Source organism: Perca fluviatilis, chromosome 17 (assembly GCF_010015445.1).
Source record: "Perca fluviatilis chromosome 17, GENO_Pfluv_1.0, whole genome shotgun sequence".
Taxonomy (NCBI): Eukaryota; Metazoa; Chordata; class Actinopteri; order Perciformes; family Percidae; genus Perca; species Perca fluviatilis.
In genome coordinates this window covers 3,854,503-3,860,403 of record NC_053128.1, presented here as the reverse complement: position 1 = coordinate 3,860,403, position 5,901 = coordinate 3,854,503, and the positions used below count along the sequence as shown (strand labels likewise).

The 5,901-nt window shown below is 39.5% G+C and overlaps 1 long non-coding RNA gene across 1 annotated transcript; it reads right to left on the bottom strand.

Annotated features, from left to right (window-relative positions):
* Nucleotides 1-2,117: 2,117 nt before the first annotated feature.
* On the bottom strand, nt 2,118-4,207 carry LOC120545010. Its single transcript, XR_005636615.1, has 2 exons — nt 3,925-4,207; nt 2,118-2,959 (listed from the first exon to the last, which is right to left on the bottom strand). It is a non-coding gene; the product is annotated as an uncharacterized LOC120545010 (long non-coding RNA).
* Between the last annotated feature and the right edge of the window lie 1,694 nt (nt 4,208-5,901).

Sequence of the window (5,901 nt, the reverse complement as noted above, 5' to 3'; positions counted from 1 at the left end):
TCTCCTCCTGTCAATGGTCTCCTCCCTCTGACACAGCGCTCTCTCATTTCCTCATTCATTCATTAGGCTCGTTCGAGATGAGCCAGATCTGCGCAGAATCGATCACCGGCGATCGGCGCCCAATGCATGCCGGTTAGATTTGTGTCCGACTTGATCCCGACTTGCTCTGACGTCATGCACACGTGGGCAACGATAATCTCACGAGACCAAGGCGGCCGCAGTTCTGAGACGCAGGTAGCGCAGTTGCTTTTCACCAACTGCAAGAGCCAGGCGGACGCAGGTGGACCCAGGGCATGCTGGGAAACGCCGGCCTCTCAGCTGATCAAACAGCTGATTGGTTCAGAATCGACTCAACATGATGACGTTTTATATAAACTTTTTATTGATTCTCAATCGGAGGGATTTTAACTGTGATTTGTCTGATTTAAAAGCTTATTCTGTACAGAACACATGTTGTGAGGCTGATAGTTGTGTTTAAAAGTCAGAGAGACTAAATCTGTTCAGATTACGGATCATCTACAGTCTGTTGTTTATTAAAATCAGCAACAGATCGCATGTAGAGAATTTTGACAGCTTCTTTGTCATAATAAAAACAACTGGAGACTGTGTAGGAGCTGATATAGGGGTCTGATAACATTTTATTAAATCGGAATCGGACCACCGTGTTTCTGTCACTTCCTGTTCAGCCTGAAGGCTGCTGGAATCAGCTGGAAAACTGTCCGACTTGAGAGCGGACTTTTATCACCGCCCCCTGCTGCTGCCGCCTGCTCTCGTCTACTTTACAGGCGAGGCGCAGTTCATCTCGAACGAGCCTATTCAGTCTGGATCAGGCGCATTTTAGCGCAGTTTTATGGAAAGCCAAAAGGGTCACAATTCGTCACAATTCGCACAGCGTTTTGAACGGCGTTTGTGGCGCCACCTGGCGTTTATTAAACGCCACTACACGTCTAATAAACGCCACCTGGCGGTTAATAAACGCCACCAGGCATTTAATAAACGCCACCAGATGCTTATTAGACACCTGGTGGCGTTTTGATAATCAACTCCGCCCTGTGGCTTTCACAGCCAATAGATTTGAACTCTAATCACCCAATCAGTAAAGAAGGAGGTCAGGCAACACTAATCAAGCACGGATCTCCTTTGCAGCTTGTTTAAGTAGCCCAAAGAAAATGCACAACTTTGTAGTATGTTACTTTTGTATTGCCAGACATCAGTAGGCACTGGGTGCTCATACTTTATTTAATTAATCAATCCAAATCATCCTCCCAGAAATGTAATAAAAAGTGGTGAGGAGCTATTTTCATTATCTTCTTAAATTTAGTAAGCGCTGTCCCACTAAGAACCTAATGGTATCACGTCTGCCTTTTGTTGTACATTTTATCTGGGTCTATTGTTAAAAGGGTTTCAGATATGGTGATATTTAATTGCTGCAAAAACCAGTCTATTACTAAAAGACCAAGAGAGGGGTTAACATGAAGAGTAAGCAGATTTTCAAAAATACTGTACTCTTAATTCAACTACTAGGAACCAAATGGTAGCTTACCAGAAAATCTTACAACTCTGAAAATCTTGACAAAAAGGATTAATAATTTCTGTAAAGGGCATGTAACAATCAAACCTAAATATTATTATAAATCTTATTTAAATACCACAAAAACATGCTAGTTTGGGACAATTTAAGACAGTCACAGCTGTCTTGCAACGTCAGTTAAATAAGAATTAGTTATATCTCAATAAAAACTAAATTAAAATTATAATAGCGGCGCATAGGGCACTATCACCATTTATTTGAATTCCAGTAAGCGCAATTGGACGCAAGACGGCTAGATATATTAATTCTTTCCTCTACTTTCATATCTTTATGCAAAAAACACCCACCAGCGCTCTATATAAAGCAACTAAATTAAACATACGTGTCATACTTCATTTGACCTTTCAGGAGACTTACCTTGACACAGGAACAGCAGGTGTCAGATCCCTCAACACATTCAAATACTATGGTTTATGATCTTGATTCAATTGGACATTAAGTTGTAATGATAAATCATTATAAGTATTTTCATTTATTTTTATTCCATGCATTACTAAAAATGTCAAGCTGAAAAATGTACTGACAAACAGATATAAAACATGACATTTATTAAATAACATCAAAAATTCAGCAGCACTAGGGTGCAAGTAGTCCTTTGTGCATAGTTTCTGGTATATATTTATATTTTTATATTTATAATTATATTTATAAGGACCACGTGACATCACATTGTCACCATTTTTGTGTCTGGTCAAAGCTAGGGGACCTACGTCATATCAACCACAACAGCTAGAGGAGATGGATATGTGATACACACAACAGAACAAATAGTTTTTGTCCGTAATGTTAACCAGCCGTCAGCCCTTAACGAACATCTTGCTAGTTAACGTTACTAGCATGATCAATCTAGACTTAACCACCACAAAAATAACACTGTTGATAATTGATGACTTGCATGTCCCATTATCACATACTCTACATTTGTTTTTCTTCAACTGCCATATCTTGGTGTCATTCACCTCTCCTGCAACAGCGTATTGATGGGCATCTGTACTCATGAGATACTCCAGTGTATGAGGATGTATTATGTACAAGTTAATGTTAAATGTGTCAGGAAAAGTAAGCTTGGGCTGACGTATGGCTGGGCAATTTATATATACATTTTAGAGTATCGTTCAATATGTTTGATGTTGAGATGGAAAAAAATGTGCAAGGTCCAGTGGAGGCGAGTTAAGCAGGAATGGTTCAGGAGGTTCTTTTCGTGACTGCCATGCAGGGCTGCGATGGAGAGCTGACAGTCAAGTGACACCTTTCAAAACAATGGATGACCCCGCAGCCTCCTCGGGAAAAGTTGAACTGGATCAGCACTGTTCGGAGAATGTGATCTCCCTTACAGGAAGTTGTAGATGGAGCGGATGAGGGGAGTCACTAGGGTACAGAGTGAAGATGACATTAGTGGAAGTGACAGACATTCAAAGTTCACTTCCGTACAAGCAACACAAGATATCGGTCATTCCATCCACTCAAACTTAGAAAATAGAGAAATCCCTGTTCTTTTGTAAGTTTCTGTTTCTGTCTGTATGGAGTATATAGTGTAGGACAGATGCCTGTGCCCCAGAGTACCTGTGACTGGCTGATTTTGAAACAAAGATAAATGGGCATACATGAAGAAGAAAAATTATCTGTGCGTTTGTTTTCATTGATCCTGTCACTGCCGTGCAGTCGATACACTGTCTAACATTTGGCGCTGTGTGGGAAACTTTCCATTATAGCTTTCATAATTCAAACAATCCTCGGCTGGAAGTTTTCATTCTTTGATTTTCTGTTAGCAATCTATGTTTCTCAATATTATTAAAATAACTGGTGGTGCATCCAATATGAATTAGGTACGTTTTGTGTTAACCTTGATTACTCTTTTAAATTGTAACTCAGAACGAAACCTCATGTACAAAATCTAAGACCCAAAAATGATACTTTAAATACTATAAACCCAGATATGGGAATTTATTTAGTTAAAGTACAAAAATAATAAACACATGTATGGTGTATTAGAAACATAAACAAGTGAGGCCAGTATAAATAACTCCCTATTTTTTATGACACCCAAAATAATATGTTGCCTCAATATAGCTTTCAGAGTATACTATAAAGTGTTACCTCTGCTTAGGTTTCAATAAAATAAATGCATAAATCCTTTTGACATGTAAACCTGAATAGTTATCTGTGGGCCCACACTCACACATTCATACTCAGCAATCACAATACAAACAAAAAAAACCCTGTTGCAGGCCTGAATAGAAGCTTGGGAGAGGAGGCCTAAAAATGTGACGGCCGTTTCACTTGTTTACACAACCAATACAATAAAATGAACGTGCAATATACTCAGTACTCACGAATCCCAGTCAAGGGGATTTATGAAAAAGGCGAACTTGGCGATGGCAGCAGGCAGAGCACCCGAAGAAACCACAGCAGGAAGATCAGCAGAACAGAAAACAGCAGCGACAGTCTACATCACACCAGCAGGATGGAAAACCGCTCTGTGTGGTCCAAAGGAGCTTCCCCGATCCTCTCTCTTTTACAGTCACAAATGTCCGTCTCCTGAATCAAATAAATTAACTGAGCAAGCAGGTCCATCCACTATTTCACGGCGAATTATCAGTAGCTTGTCTCAATTATTTCACATGCAAAGCTAACAGTAGACTACGAAAACAATGCTAATGGCAATTAACTAATATTTTCTTCACCATATTTATATATTTGGATTGAATTAAAATAATTTCAATAAATATCTAAATTAAATTTATCCAGGGCTACACATTATTTAGAACACTTCTTAACTTTGCGTCTGTATGAACAAACACTTTGATGGTAATATACATATTGTGAACACAAAAACCACACTAGAGCAAGTCAAAACGCCTCTACTCCTTTATGACTGAAGAGGGACCAACTAACTCTGTAGAAAGTTCACACAGACTTTTTTTTTTAAACGATAGTGTAGCACTGTAGTTACTCACTGACAGATAGGCCCAGAGTCTAGGTTAGAAGGAGATCTAGAACTAGGACTCAGGAATAACAGACCAAGGGGTGAATTTGAACTTATTTAAGAAGACAATAAGTAGTATTAGACAATTTAAACACATCAATTTGGTACCAAACCACACAGAAATTTAAAATACACACCCGCACACACACACACACACACACACACACAAACACACGCAGGAGGTGCACTGCAGACGGAGCAAAAGATACCGCGCCAGTAAAGCGCACAAGTGTGGCTACAGTTTTCAAAAACGCAGACAGCGTTTGCTCCAATATAACTTAATGGCTAGATGCTGATGCAGTCAATATCACTTCCTAGACAGACAGGGACCACAGTGTTCTCTATGACCCAGGCACAAGACAAAAGCATTCATGGGCTCTGGTGATAGGCTGGAGGTTGAAGGTTAAGGCAGCTTTATTTCTAGAGCACTTTTTATGAACAAGGCAATGTAAGTGCTTCAGATAAAACATTATAGAGCAAATGGTCATGAAAATAAAACCGCCTAAAAAGAATAAGATGCAAATAAATTTTACAGTGCCATGTAAGAATTTTTTTTTTTGATTAATAGGTAGTAGGGACAGGTTTGTGAGGAGAGAGGGATGCAGCAGTTATTAGGCTCTTTAGAGGTTAGTTATAGACATAAGAGAACACATTTGAGTGTGTGGTAAAACTTTTCACAGTGCACATTTTTCATTTGGTGACTTTCCATTGAATAAAAGATTTTTTTCAGTCATATTTCATCTTTCAAGTTTTCTTTAAAATAGTGTTGGTCTCGTTCTCGTGAACCCCAATCTTGTGTCTCATCTTGTGAGCTGAGTATCTCGTCACACTCCTAATATCCCTTTGAAAGGTTAGGGCATCACCGCTTGTAGGTTAAGCGGGACAAACCACACTCTGCATGACTTTTTGGGCCTGTTTTGGGATCTGTTTCCGTTGCAGAAAGTGATGTTCAGGACACTCCATGATACAGGAGTAATCAATGTTTACCATGACCTCTTCAGTTTTCTTGAGAGAGAGGGTATAGTGAACCCTGATAATGAAATGCATCCTTGGAGCCACCATGGTCTAAGGACCTAACCTTTCAAAAGGATATTAGGAGTGTGAGGAGATGAAATCAAAAATCAAAAATGAGCACTGTGAAAGGTTTTAACTTTTGCTCTATAATGTTTTATCTGAAGCACTTATATTGCCTTGTTCCTGAAAAGTGCTATAGAAATAAAGCTGCCTTGCCCTTCAACCTCCAGCCTGTTACCAGAACCTAGGAACTAGGAGGCATTGCAATGTTAAACTGCAAAGGCGAGCTATCTTTTGCTCCGTCTGCAGT